The sequence below is a fragment of the Rattus norvegicus genome, chromosome 13 (genome assembly GCF_021556685.1).
Source record: "Rattus norvegicus strain SHRSP/BbbUtx chromosome 13, alternate assembly SHRSP_T2T, whole genome shotgun sequence".
Classification (NCBI taxonomy): Eukaryota; Metazoa; Chordata; class Mammalia; order Rodentia; family Muridae; genus Rattus; species Rattus norvegicus.
The window spans coordinates 19,651,131-19,674,277 of NC_141546.1; the positions used below are offsets into that span (position 1 = coordinate 19,651,131).

At 40.9% G+C, this 23,147-nt stretch overlaps 1 long non-coding RNA gene across 1 annotated transcript in view; it reads right to left on the minus strand.

Annotated features, from left to right (window-relative positions):
- Positions 1 to 910: 910 nt before the first annotated feature.
- The window catches only part of LOC148001543 (uncharacterized), a 180,754-nt gene continuing 158,517 nt past the window's right edge, over positions 911 to 23,147 (minus strand). The window contains exons 4-7 of the long non-coding RNA XR_015635438.1: positions 17,366 to 17,582; positions 4,904 to 5,041; positions 2,781 to 2,905; positions 911 to 1,905 (exon numbers count right to left, since the gene is read on the minus strand). This is a non-coding gene — a long non-coding RNA (uncharacterized LOC148001543). The remainder of the gene's footprint in view (positions 1,906 to 2,780; positions 2,906 to 4,903; positions 5,042 to 17,365; positions 17,583 to 23,147) is intronic.

A 23,147-nucleotide genomic window follows, 5' to 3' on the forward strand; every position in this document is an offset into this window, starting at 1 on the left:
ATTACAAAATCAGCTCCATTGACAATAGCCAAAAATAATATAAAATAGCTTAGGGTACCAAATGAGTGAAAGAGTTTTATACCAATAACTTCAAGTGTCTCAAGAATAAAATCAAAGAAGACCTCAGAAAATGAAGAGCTCTCCCTTGCTCTTGAATTGGTAGAATTAACATAGTAGAAATGGCCATCCTAACAAAGGCAATCTAGAGCTAAGACATAAACCCCATCTAAATCTCAATGCAACTCTTACAAGACATGGAAAGAGCAATTCTCAAATTCATTTGGAAAGGCCAAAAACCTAGGACAGTGAAAACAATTCATAACAATGAAAGAAATGCTGGGGAAATTACCTCAGGTTACATTACAGAGATGTGATAAATAAACATTGCATGGCATTGGTACAGAGAGAGACATAATGATAAACGGAATAGAACTGAAGATCCAAAAATAAAACCACACACTTGTAGAAACTTGATATTACACAAAGAAACAAAAACAAAAACACTACAAAAATACACAATGGAAAAAGGAAAGCATCTTCAATAAATGGTGCTGGTCTAACTGGCAGACTGTGTAGAAGAATAAAAATAGATCTATATTTGTCACTTTGCACAAAGCTCAAGTCCAAGTGGATCAAGGACCTCAACATAAAACCAAATACACTGAATCTAATAATAGAGAAAGTGGGAAGAAGCCTTGAACTCATTGACAAAGGGGGAATTTTCCTAAACAGAGCTCCAATAACTCAAGCTCTAAGATGAAGAATTGATAAATGGGACCTCATTAAACTGCAAAGCTTTTGTAAGACAAAGGACATAATAGGAGAAATCTTTACTAATCCTATATCAGATATGGGACTAATTGTCCCGCGCTACGTATCGCCAGCAGGAACGACGCGGCACACACAGGATCCTACTGCAGAAAAGCTTTAATGTGTCTTGAGAGGGAGAGCATAAGCTTACAATGCGGAGACAACGAGTGAGGAATAACCGTCCCTTATATAGGAAACTATCCTCGCCTAGGACGTGTCACTCTCTGACTGGTCGCTGCCAATTATGCCAGATGACGTACCAAAGCGTACGTGTCCCTTTGAGTAGGGAAGTTACCAGGCGCCTGCGTATTACCCTTTTTACTAGGTGCGTTCTGCCAGATGCCGGTGCCATCTTGTAATGGAGTTTGTGAGGACAGCTCCTCACATCTGTGAGGACAGCTCCTTGGACAGCTCCTCACATCTCCCCCTTTTCTGTTTTTTTAAGCAAACAGGACACCCAGATATAGGAGGGCGAAGACAGAGGTCATATCCTCGTACAAAGTTGGCGAACCTGTACAAGAGAGATACCCTTAGGCTGTTGTTGGGACCCAGGGCACTCCTGACCCGTCGCACTGCCATTTTTCGAGGGAGGGAAAACTGGGGCAGAAACCCTCATGTAATATGACATGCCTTCCAGGGAGCATATTTGGTAGAACTTCCCTGTGCAATGCAAAGCTCGTCACCCCTCATGGGCTGCTCAAGCCGGACACTCTAATCCTGTGCAATGAACCGAGGTTCTAGGAGTGCAAGAGCTCTCCAGCCGGCGACCTGTTGCTTGAGCATGGTCAACCAGATATCGGCTGATGCTCCTTGTTCAAGGGCTACAAGCGCCTGGGCGATCACTACTTTGTCCTTTCTTGTTTGAGATCTCAATTTGCAAAGCAACCAGAGGAGTAACACTAATCCACAGCAGAGGATCACTCCAAAAAGTCCCACTCCCACCCATTCCTTGAAATAAGAGACTGCTGAGGTGATCCAGGACGACAATCCCTCCGTCAAAGACAGGTCCAGTCGGGTAGAATTTACTTGAATGATGGTCGCTTTCAGCTCTCGAAGTGTCTGTTCAAACTCCGAGGTCCAATTCTGTAACAGATGCTGTGAAAGACTCTTAGACAGATTAGCAGCTCGGGTAAATTTGTCATATTATATGGAGGTGACACAAAGGCCTGGGAGTTTTTGCTCACAGCCAAGCTGGGCCAGTGGCCATAGAATGTCTAATTGCTCTCGTACCAGATCTATACGTTGGTTGACAAGCGTAAGGCCTCCCTATATCTGAGTATTGGCTGAGGCCTGTCTGTCCCGAGCCACAGAGATGGTGGCCGATAAATCATTGATAGTTTGGGTTGTCTGTACTGAATTTGACAAGGCCAATGCCGAGGCAGTAACCGAGGCAGCGACTGCTGTCGTAGCAATAATGCCAGCAATAATTGCAGAAGTACCAAAATCTCTTTTTCCTCTAAATAAGGTCATGGTCCCCGAGGTATCAACAGGGATCGGGATAAAGCGAAGCATGAGGGTAACTACTGCGATATTTTATATGAGTAGCTGTCCAGATAGAGGCAGCAGGTTTGATGTTCCCCGTCCAGGAAAATGACAACCGTCCCTTTTCGCCCTTTCCTCCAAGTAGCATCGCCATGGGCGTAAGATCAGTGCAGCTACCATTAACGCAATGTAAGGCCACCACCATAGAGAACTGTGACGTTAGCCACAATGTCCTCCTCACCAGTTCCCCATGTGGCCTCCCTTAACCAAGCAGAAGATTGATTATATAACATAATGCAAGGGAGATCAAAAGATGTTTTGTTGAATATGCCAAAACAAAGGCTGCCCTTAAGGGGAATAGTCCTATTTTCTTTTAGTCGTTCAACCTGTGGATCCTTAGGTAAATAGGCCAACCCTAAATCCCTGTTAGTGGTACATCACCGGCATCGGGAGTGGAAAGGTTGATATTATTCCCCATCATGGCTCACCCTGCACTGTTGCTGGCATCCATGGAAGAAGAGTGAGGAGGTGCAGGAGTCCCAGTCCCTTCTTGATCACTTGCTGTGATGCTCCGAGTAAGTCGTCCTGGGATCCATATGGGATTTTCATTGTCCTGTGGAAAAACACAGACAGCTCCCCTGGATCTTATTAAAACAGGATCCTGGGCCTTTCCATTCATTTGTTAATACATCCTTCCATTTGACTAATTCTTTTGTCCTCTTGGGCTCTGAGCAATGTCGCTCAGCTGCTGTTTGTCCAGCTTCATCAAGATTTAAAAAATTTAAGGTAAAAAGGGCCAGAGCAGTGGCCACTCGGGGTGTTGGGGGGAGTTCTATCATAATTCCCCTTCTTTGTTTTATTAAATATGATTTGAGCGTCCGATGAGCACGCTCTATGATTCCCTGTCCTTGAGGGTTGTAGGGCAGGCCCGTCAGGTGGGTAACCTGCATCTGAGCACAAAACTGACGGAATTTTTGAGATGTGTAGGCGGGGCCATTGTCAGTTTTTACACATTTTGGCTTTCCCCAAGCACTCCATGCTTCAAGGCAGTGCTGAATGACATATGTTGCTTTTTCTCCTGTAAGTGGGGTGGCATGTAGAATGCCAGAACATGTGTTTATAGATACATGCACATACTGTAATTGTCCAAAAGTAGAATTATGAGTAACATCCATTTGCCAGATTTGCAATGGCTGTATTCCTCTCGGGTTGACCCTGATGTGAGGAACTGGGAGAAACTGGCAGCACTGTTGGCATTGGGTGACTATATCATGTGCCTCTTTTCTAGTTATAGAGACGTGGTGGCGTAAAGTTTCTGAGGTGACATGGAAATTGCCATGAAAGGCTTTATCGGCCTCTAAAGGAGAGGCCAGGGCCACAGCTATCATTTTTGTGGCTTTGTCAGCCAAATCATTCTCTGAACTCATTGGGCCAGGGAGTCCAGAATGGGCCCGTATATGAGTAATGTATACAGGGAATCTTCTATTTAATAGGATAATTTGGATTTTTCGGAAAATATCTGCCGAGTCCAGAATGGGCCCGTATATGAGTAATGTATACAGGGAATCTTCTATTTAATAGGATAATTTGGATTTTTCGGATAATATCTGCCACCTTACTAGTGGTTTTAATTATACCGGCGGTTTCAAGAATACTAACAGCACTAGCTCGGCCTTCTCCTCTGAGTCTAAGGTTTTATTTTCAGAGCTTTCAGAACTGTCGAGGTTCAGTGCTTCTAGCTCTTTCACAGGGTATAGGCTGGCTCCCCCTCCTGGTTTATGTGTAGAGGAGGAAGTGCTGGAATCTGAAAATTTCAAGGCTCCCTTGTCTGCGGACTTACCGGGAGGGCACTTTTTCTTTCTTAGGACGTCTTTTTTCTTGCGCGCGCCCAACCTCTCACTACGTTCGGTTTCTGACAGACTTTCCCGGACTACCTCGAGAGTGGCCTGTCCTACTACTACTGCTGCCTTACATGTTTCATCCTTTAAACAATTCTTAACCAGCTTCCATATAGCTTTGGTCCCTAGGCGCAGATCCTCTTCCGCCAATTTTCTGTCAAGGTCTTTTCCAAGTTTGTTCCATGAGGCAATTGTAAACGCGTCTGAACAGGCAAACCAAGGCGCCACCCTCTCCACCTCCTTCACAAAGTTTTTAAGTGTTCTTCCTCCAAGTTTGATGTCCCTCTGCTTTAACACTGTTTCCAAGGCCGTGACCACAGACTGTGAGGATCCCATGATGGGCCAGGAACGCCGGCGGCTTATCTACGTCCATCTGACAAGGCGTGAGGTGAAAGGGTAGAGACGGACACGCTGCTCTCTTCTGTACGGGAGTCTTACACGTGCCTTCCCGGACGGTGCCGCTTATCTACGTCGGCCTTATCGCGTCCTTGTTCCTCAACAGTCAAAATCGAAGGTAAAAGGGAGCTGCGCGAAGCTCACTTATATACGAGAGACTGAGACGCGCCTTCAGCTGCTGTGATCGTCCTTTTAACAGTGAAAACGGTGAAAACAGAACATAAAGAGTAGGGTGGCTCCCAGGACAAATCCTTCCCAAGGCGGTGACAACCCCAGAGCAAAGTCTAAGAGAGGGCTGCCTCTCCGAACGTATCTACCTGCAGTTCTGAATCCTCCTTGTCGCCAAGGGATCTCCGAAGGTGCTGACGATGGCGAGGTCTTTCCCGGGTTTTTGGCACCAGATGTCCCGCGCTATGTCTCGCCAGCAGGAACGACGCGGCACACACAGGATCCTACTGCAGAAAAGCTTTAATGTGTCTTGAGAGGGAGAGCATAAGCTTACAATGCGGAGACGCCGAGTGCGGAATAACTGTCCCTTATATAGGACACTATCCTCGCCTAGGACGTGTCACTCTCTGACTGGTCGCTGCCAATTATGCCAGATGACGTACCAAAATGTGCGTGTCCCTTTGAGTAGGGAAGTTACCAGGCGCCTGCGTATTGCCCTTTTTACTAGGTGCGTTCTGCCGGATGCCGGTGCCATCTTGTAATGGAGTTTGTGAGAACAGCTCCTCACATCTGTGAGGACAGCTCCTCGGACAGCTCCTCGGACAGCTCCTCGGACAGCTCCTCACAACTAATATCCAAAATGTATAAAGAACTCAAGATGTGAACAACCAAAAAAAAAAAAAAAAAGACAATCAAAAAATTGGGTATGGAGCTAAACAGAGAATTCACAACAGAGGAATCTGAAATGTCTGAGAAATGCTTAAAAAATGTTCAAAGTACTTAGTGATCATAAAAATTCAAATGTAAGTGACCATGAGTTTCTACCTTACACCAATCAGAATGGCTAACATTAAAACCTCAGGTGACAACACATGTTGGCAAGGATGTGGAGAAAGAGGAATACTTATGCATTGCTAATGGTACTGCAAACTGGTACAACCACTTTGGTAGTCAATCTGGAGATTCCTCAGAAAATTGGAAATAGATCTACCTGAAGATGCAGCTATACCACTTTTGGGCATACACCAAAAAAAAGATGCCCCACCGTGGAAAAGGGGTGTAGGAAAATGTCATTATACAGGTGAAGGCAGGTAGAGGACAGGATGAGGCCTGTCATTGGATGAGAAGGAAGAATGGGTGGGAGAAAAGTTTTAGAAGTGGAAGAGACTGGAGTGAGTGAGTGAGGAACAGAAGAGAGAGAAAGTAGCAGCAGATGTTAAGATTTCTCTCTACACATCTACAGGATGTTATGATTATTCTTAAGGGATGGATGTGTATAGAGCCTTCTATGTCTAGATGAGCAAACTATATCTTATCAATTGGATCAGAGATTATTGTGTTGTGTGTTCTTTTATGTGGCGATTTAATTGAGTTCAAGAGGGTGTGTGATGGCTGGCCACACTGGGTTGCCACGAAATTGGGATGAATATGTCTGACATGATGGCAACCTGCTTTCGGAACTAAATGGGTAGAGAGATTGTTGCCAGTCTCAGAGAGCAGTCATTGACAGTGTGATATGGGATGGAGCTTAGTAGGTGAGACAATTTGTTGACTGAGATGAAAATGTCCCACAGATGTCATGTAAACTATAGTGCCAGAAATACTGTGAGTTAAAATGAACCCTTGTTTTCATTTTCCTGCAATACAGGGGCACATGTTCCATTAGTTTCATAGTAGCCCTATTTGTGCTAGCCAGAAGTAGGAAACAATCTGGATGGTCCACAACAGAATAATGGTTCCAGAAAATGTAGTTCTTTTACATAATGGAATACTAATCAGCTATTAAAAATGAGCACATTCTGAGCTTTGCAGGCAAATGGATGAAACTAGAAAATATCATTCTTAGTGAGGTAACGCAGAACCAAAAAGAAATGTATGGTATGTGCTCAATAAAATTTGGATGTTAGCCAAAAAGAAGAAGAAGAAGAAGAAGAAGAAGAAGAAGAAGAAGAAGAAGAAGAAGAAGAAGAAGGTGAAGAAGGAGGAGGAGGAGGAGGAGGAGGAGGAGGAGGAGGAGGAGGAGGAGGAGGAGGAGGAGGAGGAGGTGGAGGAGGAGGAGGTGGTGGTAGAGGAGGAGGGGGAGGAGAAGAAGAAGAGGTGGTAGAAGAAGAAGAAGAAGAAGAAGAAGAAGAAGAAGAAGAAGAAGAAGAAGAGAGAGGAGGAGGAGGAGGAGGAGGAGGAGGAGGAGGAGGAGGAGGAGGAGGAGGATGAGGAGGAGGATGAGGAGGAGGAGGGTGAGGACGAGGAGGACGAGGAGGACGAGGACGAGGAGGACGAGGACAAGGAGGCGGAGGAGGAGGACGAGGAGGACGAGGACGAGGACGAGGAGGACGAGGAGGAGGAGGGTGAGGAAGAAGGAAGGAAGAAGAAGAGAAGAAAATGGAGAAGAGTCTGAGTAAAAGGTAGTTTGACTATAGGCCTAAAGTGGGATACAGCTCAAGGGTAGGACCCAAGGCCTGAAACTATTACTGAGGATATGGAATACTCATAAAAATGGTCCTATCAAGACTGCCTTCTGAAAGACCCAACAAGCAGCTTAATCAGATGCAGATATTTACACCCAACCAATGGTGACTGAGGGTGCTGACCCTAGTGGTTGAATTATGGGAAAGCTGGAAGAAGTAGAGGAGGAGGGCTACCTTGTAGGAGTACCAGAAGTCTCAAATAACGTGGAGCTCCTCCGAGATCTCTCATACATGGGGTCACCAACATGGCAGCATATTCCAGCTTATATGAGGCCCCCCAAAACATATACAACAGAGAACTGCAGGATCATGTTTCAGTCAGAGAAGATGCAACTAACTCTTAAGATATCAGAGGCTCCAGGGAGTGGAGAGGTCTGGTGGAGTGCAGGATGGGGTTGAGATGTCTTTGTGGAGGTGGGGAGGGGGTGTACAAGATGTGGAACAGTCAGAGGGTAGACCAGGATGGGGATAAAATCTGGTCTGTAAAAATATATTAATTTTTTAATTTGGCTTTAATATAATTATTTGTTCTGCTTTGAAATTCTAAGAATCTGATTCTATTTTGGAGCATATAATCTGGGTAACATAGCTCAATATTTTCCAGACAAGGCTCATTAAAATTTGTTGGAGAACAAACTATATTTTTGTCTCTTCTTGGTGAGGGTTGGTTTTGCATAGACAAGGTTATGTTCAGCTTGATTCTTTGTATCCCCATCCGATTTTGCTCCTTTCATTCTCTTCATGTATTTTCTTTTTATTGAAAATAAATTCTGATTAGGTTTGTCATTTGTCCCCTCCAAACATTCCCCCAGGTCCTTCACAATTACCTATCCTCCAATTCCATGCCCTTCCTCTCAAACACAAACACACACACACACACACACACACACACACACACACACACACACACACACACTTCATGATCAACAATGCAAAGCTAGAAAACAAAATGTACAAGCAAAAATCTAAAAAAAAAAAGGAAAAAGTAAGAAGGTAAGTATATTGCCTAATCTCAGCAATTTAAGATGAAAAGTGTTTAAAAAAATCCATTGAATTCATTTTGTGTTGACCATCTACTTCCAGGCTTGGGTACCTAGCCTGAAGTGATTAATATATCCAGTGACAGTACATTGGTGAAAACTATTTTTCCCCCTTCTGGGAAGTAGATGTGAATTGTAGATATATCCTTGTTTTTTATTTGTTTGGTTTTTTTTTTGAATACTTCTTTTTTTATTTTATTTTTTGGATCTTTTATGTGTTTACATTTTAAAAGTTATTCCCTTCCCATCTCCCATACCTCCTCCTCCTCCCCCCTGCTTCTATGAGGATGCTCCCACTCCTACCCACCCCTCCAACCTCAATGCCCTGGCATTCCCCTACATTGGGAAAATGAGCCTTCACAGGACCAAGGACTTTTCCTCATATTGATGCTGAACAATACCATCCTCTGCTATATTTGTGGCTAGAGTCATGGGTCCCTCCATGCGTACTCATTGGTTGGTGGTTTAGTCCCTGGGAGCTCTGATTGGGTCTGGTTGGTTGGTACTGATGTTCTTCCTATGGTGTTGCAAAACCCTTCAGCTCCTTGAGTCTTTTCTCTAACTCCTCAACTGAAATCCCCATGCTCAGTTAGCTTCATTTGCTTACCTTTTTTTTAGATTTTTTATCAGATATATTTCTCTACTTACATTTCAAATGTTACTCCCTTTCCTGGTTTCCTGTCCATAAGCCCCCATGCCCTTCCCTCCCCCTCCCCTATATGGGTATTTCCCCTATACATCCCCCTTATTGCCCCCTATATTCTCCCACACTGGGGGTCCAACCTTGTCAGGACCAAGTGCTTCCCTTTGCCCTGGTGCCCCAAAAAAGCTATTCTCTGTTACATATGCAGTTGGAGCCCTGGGTCATGCCATGTACAGGCTTTTGGTAGTGGTTTAGTCCCTGGAAGCTCTGGTTGGCTGGCATTGTTGTGTTTATGGAATTGCAAGCTCCTACAACTCTTCAATCCTTCCTCTATTTCCCCACAAGGGGGTCCTATTCTCAGTTCGCTGGTTTGCTGCTAGCATTGACCTCTGCATCTTGGGTAATTCAAGCTTTTTCCCTAATATCTACTTATCAATGAGTGCATACCAAGTGTGTTCTTCTGTGATTGTGCTACCTCACTCAGAATGATATTTTCTAGTAATTCCATTTGCCTATGAATTTCATGAAGTCATCATTTTTGATAACTGAGAAATACTCCATTGTATACATGTAGCCCATTTTATGGAAAAAATATATCTTTAAAAAAGTAGTACAGGTTAAGGCTATCTCCTTAGCTGGTGATGCCAAGATGATATGATATAAAATCACTGTCTTTTCATTAAAATTTAAGTGTTATGAAAAGCAAGATTGAATACCATAAGGGTGGAGGTCTTAATGTAGGAAACTCTTCGGGACTTTGCTTTGGCTTCATAATGACATTTCCATATACACATGTATCTGAGGAATTTAACAACTTCAGGAAGGAGAGAGAATTACAGAACCTTAAACTTACCTCTCTTTTATGGTAAATCATGTTATTCATTTGCATTTTAATGGCACACTAACCTGTAGTGTCATTAGAGGAGTCTTCACAAGCTAAGCATTTTTTAATGCATTCAGTTCCTTCCAACTTTATTCTAATAAAGTGTGCATGTGCATGCAATGTAATAAGCATCCATCTGTATTAGACCTGCCATCTTTCACATATTATTCTTTTTTTCTGCATACTATTCTTTTTATGGCTTGTGTAATTCCCATTCTCCTGTAAAAAGAAGCCTCAGATAGTTGACTGCAGAGCAGGTAAAACTCTGCTTATGGTCTTAGATGCTATCTGGTGAATTCCTCAGAGTTTTAACTGGTATCTTTGTTATAGTGTCAGAGCTGAGATCCAAATACTCATGGAGGCCACAATGTACAAGGTACCTGCACTCCACAAGATCAGTACTGAGCAAGGCAGAATTCTGATAGCAGAGAGAGTTTTATGTAGCTCTTTCATGACCTCTGTATAAAAGCAAAGCTTAACAAAATCAGAACCATACAACATTTTCCACAAACACATTTTGAGTGGTTCTTGGTTCAAAAAAAAGGTGGGTCTGCACAATAGGAATGTACATCTTAAATTACCTTAGCCCAATCAAGATTCTGAAAACAGGTATTGGTACTGATTAACAAGAAAAATGGAGGCTATGTTTTTTAATGAATATTAAAATAAATAAGGAAAACATAAGTGGAACAGTCAGCCTCTAGAACACTTTGTTTATTCTCTTTTTTTTTCCTTTGGAGCAGGGGACCGAACCCAGGGCCTTGCGCTTGCTAGACAAGTGCACTGTATATTCTCAAAGAATTCCCTTAAACATTATCAAGAATGTATCATACACAGTGCTATGCATGAATAAGAGGGCCTGAAAGGTTTTAATCTCAAGAGTCACTGCAGTGCAACTGCTTTGGGCAACTTTAACTAAGAGCAGCAACTCCTTGTGGGAAGAATGGTGATTAGTTTAGTTCTGTTTGTTTGTCCCCCCCTTTCTCTCTCTCTCTCTCTCTCTCTCTCTCTCTCTCTCTCTCTCTCTCTCTCTCTCTCTCTCTCTCTCCACTCCAGATTTAATTCCCTTCCTGGTCCACCACTTGAGTGTTCCACATTCCATACCACCTCTGTGTCTTCCCCTACCCTGGCCACTGTACCACCCCTGCCTCCACAAGGATGTTCCCACCCCACCCACCCCACCAGAAGTCTAAACTACCTACGACCTCCAGTCTCTTGAGGATTGGATGCATCTACTTTAACTGAAGCCACACCCGGGTATCCTCTGCTATATATGTGTCGAAGGCCTCAACTCAGCTGGTGTATGCTGCCTGGCTGGTGATCCAATAGCTAAGAGATCTCAGGGGTCCAGTTAATTGAGACTTCTGGTCCTCCTACAGGGTTGCCCTACTTCTTAGCTTCCTCCAGCTTTTCCCTAATTCAACCAGAGGGGTCAACAGCTTCTGTTCATTGGTTGGGTGCATATATCTACATCTTATTCTTTCAGCTGCTTGTTGGGTCTTTTGGAGAGCAGTTATGGTACCTCCCTTTTTGTGAATACTCCATAGCTACAGTAATGATGTCAGGCCTTGGTGCCTCCCCTTTAGCTGGAATCTACTTTGGTGCTGTTGCTGGACCTTCCTTTCCTCAGGTTCCTCTTCATTTCCATCCCTACATTTCTTTCAGACAGGAAGAATTACAGGTCAGAGCTTTGGCTGTGGGATAACAATGACATCCCAGGCTTTCTGCTAGAGGTGGATTAAATAAGTTCCCTCTCCCCACTGTTTCCTCTGTGATCCCTCTTTGAATCTTGAGACCCTCTCACTTCCCAGGTCTCTGGCACTTTCTAGAGGGTCCTCCCAACCTCCTTCCTCCCAAGGTTGTCTGTTTCCATTCTTTCTGCTGGCTCTCAGGGCTTCAGTCCTTCCCCCTCACCCAATACCAGATCATGTAGCCCTCTCCCCCACCTGTCCCCTTTACCTTTCCTGTCCCACCCCCTGTGGTTGATTTCTTCTCCCTCCCACCTGGAACTAAGGCATCCTTACTTGGGCCCTTCAGCTTGTTGACCTTTTTGAGTTCTGTGGACTGTATCTTGGTATTTTACACTTTTTTTTGGCTAATACCCACTTATTAGTAAGAACATACCATGCATGTCTTTTTGGGTCTGAGTAACCTCAGGATGAATATTTTCTAGTTCCATGCATTTCCCTGCGAACTCAGGATGTCTTCATGCTTAATAGTTGAGTAGTATTCCATTGTGTAAATGAACCACATTTTCTGTATCTATTCTTCTGTCATGGAACATCTGGGTTCTTTCCAGCTTCTGGCTATAACAAATAAAGCCGCTAGGGACATGGTGGAACATGTGCTCCTGTGGAATGGTGGGGCGTCTTAGTTTATACTCCCAAGAGTGGTATTTCCGGATCTTTAGGTAGGTCTACTTTCAATTTTCTGAGGAACCTCCACATTGATTTTCAGAATAGCTGTAACAGTTTGCAGTAACACCAGCAATGGAGCGCTCTTCTTTCTCCACATCCTCACCAACATGTGTTGTCACCCATGGTTTTGACCTTAGCCATTCTGACTGGTGTAAGGTGGAATCTCAGGGTCATTTTGATTTGCATTTTTGATCACTAAGGACTTTGAGGTTTTTTTAGGTGCTTCTCAGCAATTCAAGTTTCCACTGTTGTGAATTCTCTGTTTAGTTCCATACCCCATTTTTTGAGTGGGTTGTATGGTTTTTCAGTGGTAAGCTTCTTGAGTTCTCTATATATTTTGGATATTAGCCCTCTATCAGATGTGGGGTTAGTGAAGGTTTTTTCTGTACAATGCCGATTTCTCTTATTGACTGTGTCCTTTGTCTTACAGAAGCTTTTCAGTTTCACGAGTTCCCATTTATCAATTCTTGATCTTAGAGTGTGAGCTATTGGAGTTATGTTTAGTAAATTATCCCCTGTCACAATGAGTTCAAGGCTCTTCTTCCGCACTTTTTCTTCTATTAGATTCAGTGTATCTGGTTTCATGTTGAGGTCCTTGATACACTTGGACTTTAGCTTTGTTCATGGTGACAAATATAGGTGGGTTTATTTTCATTTTTTTTACATAAAGACGTCCAGTTAGACCAGCACCATCTATTGCAGATGCTTTCTTTTTTCCATTATATATTTTTGGCTTTTTATCAAAGATCAAGTGTGCTGTGTTTGGTTTTATTTCTGGATCTTCAATTCTATTCCATGCAATTTTTATCACTACTGTGCTATAGTAGAGCTTGAGGTCAGAGATGGTGATCCCTCCACTCATCCTTTTAATGTTAAGAATTGTTTTGGCTATTGTGTTTTTTGAGTTTATTTTTATTTTTTTGCCTTTGCAGATGAATTCAAGAATTGCTCTTTCCATGTCTTTGAAAAATTTTGATGGGGATTGTGTTGAATCTCTGGATAGCCTTTGGTAGGATGGCCATTGTTACTATGTTAATTCTCTAAATCTATGAGCATGAGTTTTGAATCAGTTGGGGCAGTGCATGTGAATAGAGATGCAAAGTATGGCTATCAGTGTACTAACACTGTATACAGACAAAAGGTGTATGAGTCCTCTGAGAGAGTTAACACTCACATGTCACTGAAGGACCTTTCAGAGGAAGAAAAAAGTTCTGTGCCCTAGGCCATTTTCTCAGTCAGGCTATCTCATATTCCTGGACTTGAGGCATAAGAGAGGGAGTTTGTAAACATGGGACCTCTGTACAGAAATGATTGTGAGGGTTTGAAGAGCTTCAGATGCCTGATGGGTGTGATATAAGCAATGATTCTTGTGGGATCTACTTCCCAATGACAGCACTTTCTGTCTTCAATGTTCTTCCATTGTGAGTTTGAATAACATAGGAGAAAGACTTACTGTAGTGGGTAATTTGATAATATTTTACTTTGATATTACCTTAAGGACTGAGTTAAGGAAAGAGAGATGCTAATCAGGAAGGGAGACAAATCCAAGAGAATGGATGTGGGCTTCTGAAGAATGACTTTGTGGAAAATGACAGACTCAAATCTGAGTACCGATTCCTCAAGAAATTATCTTAGTATAATTCATATAAACTATTTTGATACCTCTCAGGAAACATCAGAGAACATTACTAAGAAACCCGTTCTCACTAATTTCTGCCCTTCAATAAGTGGGATTCAGAAATTGTTCTACAGATGATTCAAATGGGCATATAATCTGATAAGGAACAAATCAGGTTTATATAGGGCTTTTCTTGCAAATGGGGATTCTGATGACAGTCATTGAGTGATGCAACATTATAACTGGGAATGAAAAAAATGCCTTAAGCAGTTGTTAATTGGGCTGGAATTCCTACATTGTTGTTGGCTAGGTGCTTCATCCTGAAGGCCTATTTTTTTTTCTTCATGTCTCCAGAATTGTATTTGTCTCATTTTCCAATGTCTTTCTATGATATATGTCTCCTGGGGATATTTTAGGTTTTCATTCTGTTTAAATTCCTTCTGTATTTCTGTCCTACTAACATACGTTTCTTATGTATTACACTTGGTTTAATTATGGTATGTTCCTGTAAGTATATAAAATGTTCTGCTTGTAATCACCCTTCGTTTCCTTCCCCTATGTACCTCTCTTCCTGATTCCCATTCTCTTTCCAGTATGCTTGCCTTCTACCTGTAAGGTTTCTGTTGTTCTTGTTCTTCTTCTTGTTGTTGTTGTTTTTGTTGTTGTTGGGATGGTTTGGGGTGTTTGTTTGTCTGTTTGTTTTTGTCTTTTGTGTTTTGTGGGGGTTTGTTTGTTTCTTCGTTGGTTGGTTGGTTTTGCTTATTGTGAGTTTAAGATTGACAACTTAGTCTTGCATATTTGGTCTTTACTGCAAAATGGATATCTAACCAATTAGTAGCTACACCACTGAAGAAACATCCATTCCTCCTTCAGGAATTATCTATATATCCTTAGGGATAGATGGGGCCTCATGAATCCTAATCTACTTTTATTTTAGACAAGAAATTAGATGTCTGTAGAAACAAAAGATAGTGATACAGTCTTTCTAGAGATACTCAAATATCAGACAGAAAGCAATACCCTGCTTTCCTCTGATCTTTCGACTCCTAATCCTGCTTCTGAAATGTTTATTCAATTGCATTTGTGGTGAGGAGCTGGTTTATTTGGCTTATACTTCCTCATCATAGACTATCATGGAAGGAATTTAGATCAACTAAACAGGTTAAGAACCTGAAAATGGGAGCCAATATAGGGGCCGTGGAGGGGTGTTGCTCACTGGCTTGCTTGCATATGTCTTGCTCAGCCACGTTGTTTTTTTCCCACTAATGGCATACCCTCTGACTGTTCCATAATTCCTCCCCAACCCCTGTCTCCATGAGGATGTCCTCAACCCCACATCCCCCACCTCTCCAGACCTCTATATTCCCTGGGGCCTCCAGTCTCCTGAGGGTTTATTGCATCTTCTCTGGCCGAACCCAATCCCAGCAGTCCTCTGCTGTATATGTGATGGGGACCTCATATCAGCTCATATATACTGCCTGGTTGGTGGAGCTAGTGCAGTGTCTGAGAGATCGAAAGGGTCTAGGTTATTTGAGACTCCTGGTGCTCCTACAGAGTGGCCATCCTCCTCAACTTCTTCCAGATTTTCCCTAGTTCAATCACAGGGGTCAGCAGCTTCTATCCATTTGTTTGGTTCAAATATCAGCCTCTTTTTCAGATGCTTGCTGGGTCTTTCAGAGTGCAGTCATGATAGTTCCCATTTTGCAATTGCTCCATAGACTCAGTAAACGTGTCAGGCCTTGGACCTTCCTCCTGAGATGGGTCCCACTTTGGGCTTGTTGCTGGAACTTTTGTTTCTTTGCCTCTTCTCCATTTTCACCCCTGCAGTTCTTTCTAACAGAAACAATTATGAGTCAGAGTTTTGACAGTGGAATAGCAAACGTGTTCTGCAATTAATGCCTGTCTTTTTGCTGGAGGTGGACTCTACAAGCTCCCTATCTCCACTGTACGGCATTTAATCAAGGGTCACTCCCATTAAATCCTGAGGGTCTGTCACATCCCAGGTTTCTAGTACATTCTGCAGGGTACTCCCAACCTCCTACCTCCTGATGTTGCCTATTTCCATGTCTTCTTTCACCTCCCAGGTATCTGGTACATTCTGCAAGTACCCCCTAACCTCCATTTGTATGTACATATGCAGCATATATGATCATTTCAGTGCGGTTATCCCAGGGAATGGCATTATTAGAATGCTTGTCCCTGTATGTAAGACCTTGTTAGAGTAGGTGTGTCACTGTAGATGTCCGCTTTAAGACCCTCATCAAAATGTTTACATAATTGCTATAGTTTTGAACCTTTATGTGAAGGAAGAAAGGCCCCACGGTAAAGGGACTATTCAATCATGGAGGCTTCAGTTTCGGAAACTACTTCCATCAAAGCTACACAAAGATGCCTTTACACATGCTACAGTATGTTTCACTATACCGTGATATTTCTTAAATGAACCCAGTAGAAAGATGGGGTGATGTGTAATGGTGTTTACTTCAAAAGCCTTTGTAAGCCAAGTTTCAAAAGGATACAGTAAACAATTCATGGTATGTATTTTTGCCAGTTACAAAATGCATTAAGACCAACGTTTGAATTATCTCTGTTGTGTAAAAATATTCTTTTGTTAATTTTTTTTATTTCATAAGCTTTTTGGTATTTGCCCCAAGTGTCACATTCATACAGTTTTCTAGAAACCCTCTATGCTATAATCTCGGTTGTCCATTCAGAAGAACTATGGAAAGGAAGTCACTTGCTGCATTTTAAGTGGGAATATTAACTGAGAAAAAAATTGAGTGAAGTTGTGAATAAATGAGGCAGATGTGCATGTGAAACAAACCAAATCTTTGGAACATAAATGCATAGATATCTCAGCCTGTAAAGAGTTCTACCAATGTTTGGAGAGCTAGAGAGAATATGTCTGACAATAATGTGGGTTTACTTTGTTAAGAATCAGATCAAGTGTATCTGTGTAGCTTATCACAGAGTATTCACTGAATTCAAAGAAAAGCATGAGAATATTTCTGAGAGACTATCATAGTGATCTTGGCAAAAATAAGCTGTGACTTCAACCTTAAAGAAGCATTTAACTACTAAACTCTTCTTGCTCATAATCAATGACCTCTATAACTAATGGTGATCAAACAACCATCTCTTCCAGTATTTAATGCATGTTGGAAATGAACTTTGATATTAGAAAGAAGTGATAACAAAGAATCTGAGTCAGGTACCCAAGCTTTGCAAAACAAAAGCTGAAGTTACAGTACCAATCTGTATGTAAATAGAGTTTCTGCCTGCACCTTGAGCTAAACTGCTCCCACAGCTCTCTGTATTGAAATCCCAAGAGGAAAAGAACTGAACTCCTAGAAGAGTGGACAGTCCTGAGAGCTCAGAGGAAACAACTACTTCTGCCTACATTCCTGACATTCCTAATTTTGGGCTCAAGAACCTAGGAGCACTCAGGGGCAGAAAACTTCCAGTTTCTGCTTGCACCAATGCCAGGAACACCAACATACCTGAGAGCAGAGGTAAGATCAACTCCTCTGCTCCAAGTGACCCACCTGGTGGACACAGGACACACAAAGTCAGGAACAGTCTGGGTCAGGACACTTCTTGGTTTCTGCCTGTGCCTGGTGCTGAACCACTCTCACTGTTCTCTGTAACCAAATCCTGTGGGGTAGGTAGGTTGTCTTTCAGAAGTCTGGACAGTCCTGAGAGCTCAGTGGAGACTGTCACTTCTGTTCACATTACTAGCCCAACAGGAGCTTGCATAGTGTCCTATGGATATAAGAACATAGGAAGAGTCATGAACAGGAGCCTTCCGGTTTTTGCCTGAGGCTAGAGCTGAGAGTCAGTCACTTGGAGCACCAACACACCTGAGAGCAGAGGTGAGACTATATCTTCTGCTTCAAGGCACATGCCTAGAAGCTTCAAGACACACAAACAGAGAAGCAGCTCTTGTTTCCAGATTCAGCTGAAAATAAACAGGTCTGCAGGAGGGCTGACACACAGGCTAACAGGAGGGTAAAGCCAATGTCAGAGCCAGGAAGACAAGCTAATACCAGAGACAATCTGAGGGTGAGAGGCAAGTGGAGGAAATTAGAAACAGAAACCAAGACTATGTGTCATCATCAGAGCACAGTTCTCCAAACAAAGCAAATACACTGGAAAAGCATGATTTGGATTTAAAATCACATCTCATGATGATGATAGAGGACTTTAAAAAGGACAGAAATAACTCCCTTAAAAATAAACCAGAAAACAGAGGTAAATAAGTAGTAAATGGTAAACACAAAAATCCCTTAAAGAATTAGGGGAAAACACAACCAAACACATGAATGAATTAAACAAAACCACAGAGGTTTTAAAAATGGAAATATAAACAATAGAAAAATCACAAAGGGAGTTAACCCTGGAGATAGAAAACCTAGGAAAGAGATCAGGAGTCATAGATGCAAGCATCACCAACAGAATACAAAAGATAGAAGGGAGAAACTCTGAGGCAGAAGATACCATAGAAAACATTGACACAATCATCAAAGTTACACCCAAAAAACTCCAAACCCAAAACATCTATGAAATCTAGGACAGAATGAGAATATCAAATGTAAGGATTATAGATATAGAAGAGAGAAAAGACTCCCAACTTAAAGGGCCATCAAATACCTCCAACAAAATTACAGAAGAAAACTTCCACAACCTAAAGAAAGAGATGCCCATAAATATACAAGAAGCCTACAGAACTCCACAAAAATTTGACTTGAAAAATAACCTCCTGTTACATAATAGTTGAAACACCAAATGCACAAAACAAAGAAAGAATATTAAAAGCAGTAAGCAACAATGTCAAATAACACATAAATGCAGACCAATCACAAATACACTAGACTTCTCACCAGAGAATATGAGAGTCAGAAGGTCCTAGGCAGAGGTCATACAGATCTGAGGAGAACACAAATGCCAGCCCAGGCTACTATATCCAGCAAAAATCTAAATTACTATAGATGGAGAAACCAATATATTCAATGACAAAACCAAATTTAAACAATATCTTTCTATAAATCCATCACTACAAAGAATAATAAATTGAAAATTCCAACACAAGGAGAGAAACTACACCCAAGTAAAAGCAAAAAGTAATGTCCTTGCAATGAAACCAAAAGAAGAAAACAACACAAAAATAGTTCCACCTCTAACAACAAAATACACGGAAGCAATAATCACTATTCCTTAAAATCTCTTAACATCAATGGACTCAATTCCCCCAATTAAAAAAAAAAAAACATAGACTAACAGACTGGATATGTAAAGAGGACCCAAAATTTTTCTGCATAGAGGAAACACACCTCAGTGGCAAAGACAGACACTACATCAGATTGAAAGGCTGGAAAACAATTTTCCAAAATCTCCACAAGAAACAAGCTGAAATAGCTATTCTAATAACAAATAAAATTGACTTTCAACCAAAATTTACCAAAAAAGATAAGAAAGGACATGTCATATTCATCAAAGGAAAAATCCACTAATATAACTTATCAGTCCTGAAAATCTATGCTCCAAATGCACAGGCACCTACATTCATGAAAGAAATCTTACTAAAGCTCAAAACACACATTGCAACTCACACAATAATAGTGGGAGATTTCCACTCTCATCCATGAACAGAATATGGAAACAGAAACTGAACAGAGACATTGAGAAACTAATGGAACTGATGGACCCAGTGGATTTAACAGATATTTATAGAACATTTCATACTGAAAAAAATAAAAGAATATAAATTCTTCTCAGCTCCTCATGGTACCTTCTCCAAAATGGATCATATAATTGATCACAAAACAAGCCTCAACAGATACAAGAAAAGGTAAATAATCACATGCATCCTATCAGAACATGGTGGACGAAGGCTTGTCTTCATTAACACCATTAATGACAGAAAGCCCAAATATACATGGAAGTTGAACAACAGTCTACTCAATGATACCTTGGTCAAGGAAGAAATAAAGACATTAAAGACTTTTTTAGAATTTAAAGAAAATGAAGGCACAACATACCCAAACTTATAGGACACAATTAAAGCAGTGCTAAGAGGAAAACAGTTACCTCTGAGTGACTCCAGAAGGAAATTAGAAAGAGAATATATTAGCAGTTTGACAGCACACCTAAAAGCTCTAGAAGGAAAAAAAGCAAATACACCCAAGACAGTAGAAAGCAGGAAATAATCAAACTCAGGACTAAAATCAACAAAATATAAACAAAAATAAGTATACAAAGATAAAACAAAAGCAGCAGCTGGTACTTTGAAAAAAATCAATAAGATCCACAAAACTTTAGCTATACTAACCAGAGGGCACAGAGGAAGTATTAATAAAATCAGAAATGAAAAGGGAGACATAAAGGCAGAATCTTAGGAAATTCAAAAAAATCATCAGATAAAATTACAAAAGCCTATATTCAACAAAACTGGAAAATCTGAATGAAAAGGACAATTTTGTAGACAGTTACCAGGTACCAAATTAAATCAGGATCAAATAAAACATCTAAAAAGTCCTATAACCCTAAAGAAATAGAAGCAGTTATTAAAAGTATCAAAAAAAAAAAAAAGCCCAAGTCCAAGGTTTAGTGCAGAATTCTATCAGACCTTCACAGAATTCCTCATACTACTACTGTCTAAAATTTTCCACAAAATGAAAAGAGAAAGAGCATTACCCAATTCCTTTGACAAAGTCACAATTACACTTATACCTAACCCACACAAAGAACAACAAAGAAAGTGATCTTCAGACCGATTCCCTTAGGAATATCAACAATAAAATACTCAATAAAATTGTCTCAAAACAAATCAAAGAATACATCAAAATGATCATCCATCTTGATCAAGTAAGCTTTATCCCAGGGATTCAGAGTTGATTCAATATAGGGACATTCATCATTGTAATCTAATATGTAAACAAACTCAAAGAAGACAACAACATGATTATCTCATTATGTGATGAGAAACATTTGACAAAATTCAATACCCCTTCATGTTAAAAGTCTTGGAAAGGTCAGGAATTCAAGGCCCAAACCTCAACATAGTAAACAGTAGCACTACAGCAAACCAGTAGCCAACAACAAAGCAAATGAAGAAAAATTGAAGCAATCCCACTAAAACCAGGAATTTGTCTTGGCTGCCCACTCTCTCCCTACTTATTCAATATAGGATTTGAAGTCCTAGCCAGATAAATCAGGCAACAAATGGAGGTCAACGGGAAAGAAATTGGAAAGAAAGAAATCAAAATAATATTATTTGCACATGATATGATAGCATATTTAAGGGAACCCCAAAGTTCCATCAAAGAACTAGTAAGCCTGATAAACAACTTCAGCAAAGTGGCTGGGTATAAAATTAACTCAAACAAATGAGTAGCCATCCTCTACTCAAAAGATAAACAGGCTGAGAAAGAAATTAGGGAAATGATAACCTTCACAATAGTCACAAATAACATAAAAAAATTTGGTGTGACTCTAACCAAACAAGTGAAAGATCTGTACGACAAGAACTTCAAGTCTATGAAAAAAGAAAAAAGATCTCGGAAAATAGAAAGACCGCCCATGCTCATGGATTGGCAGGATTAATATATAGTAAAAATGGCTATTTTCCAAAAGAAATCTACAGATTCTATGCAATCTTCATCAAAATTCAAACTCAATTCTTCATAGAGTTAGAAAGAGCAATTTGGAAATTCATTTGAAATTTCAAAAATAAACAAGGATAGCAAAAACTATCCTCCACAATAAAAGAACTTCTGAAGGAATCACAAATACTGACCTCAAGCTGTATTACAGAGCAGTAGTGATAAAAACTGTATGGCATTGGTACAGAGAAAGGCAGGCAGATCAATGGAGTAGAATTGATGACCCCAGAAATGAACCCACACATTTATGGTCACTTGGTCTTTGACATTGAAGCTAAAATCATCCAGTGGAAAACAGATAGCATTTTCTTTTTTTTTGTTCCTCCATCTTTATTAACTTGGGTATTTCTTATTTACATTTCTATTGTTATTCCCTTTCCTGGTTTCCAGGCCAACATACAGATAGCATGATTCAACTGGAAATCAGCATGTATAAGAATCCACATCTATCCATACTTATTGCACTTTACAAATCTTAACTCAAAGTGGATCAAGGACCTCCACATAAAACTGGATACTCAAACCTGTAGAAGAAAAATTGAGGAATAACCTCAAACACATGGGCCCTGGGGAAAATTTCCTGAACAAAACACCAATGGCTTATGCTCTAAGATCAATAATCGGCAAATGGGACTTCAAAAAACTGCAAATCTCTTGTAAGGCAAAGGAAACTGACATTAATAAAAAATGGCAACCAATAGACTGTGAAAAAGATCTGAACCAATCCTACATCCTATAGTGGGCTAATGTCCAATGTATACAAAAAAGTCAAGAAGATAGATTCCAGAGAGCTAAATAACCATATTAAAAATGGGGTACAGTGCTAAACAAAGAATTCTCAGTTGAGCAAAATGAGGGGCTGGGAATTGCCTAAAGAAATATTCAAAATCCTTGGTCATCACGGAAATGCAAATTCAAGTAACCCTGAGATTCCACCTCGCAGCCTTAAGGTGGATAAGACCACAAACTCAGGTGACAACATATGCTGACTAGGATTTGGAGAAAAAGGCACATTCCTCCATTGGAGGTGGTATTGCAAGCTGATACAACCACTTGGAGTCTAGTCTCAAGTGTCCTCAAAAAAATTGGACATTGCATTACCCTGAGGACCCAGCTATACCACTCCTGGGCATATACCCAAATGATGTTCCAAAATACAACCAAGACAAATGCTCCATTATGTTCATAGAAGCCTTATTTATAAGAGCCAGAAGCAGGAAAGAATTCAGATGTCCTTTGAGAGAGGAATAGATACAGAAAATTTGGCACATCTAAACAATGGAATTCAGCTATTAAAAACAATGACTTCATGAAATTCATAGACAAATAGATGGAACTAGAAAATATCATGCTGAGTGAGGTAACCCAATCTCTCTCTCTCTCTCTCTCTCTCTCTCTCTCTCTCTCTCTCTCTCTCACACACACACACACACACACACACACACACACACACACACAAATGGTATGCATTAACTGATAATTGGATATTAGCCCAAAAGCTCAAATTACCCAACATACAATCCATGGACCACTTGAAGCTCAGGAAGAAGGGTGACCAAAGTGTGGATGCTTCAGTTGTTATTAAATGGGGGAAGAAAAATATTCATAGGAGGGGTTTTGAAGACAAAGTTTGGAGTAGAGCCTGAAGGAACATCTGTTCAGAGCC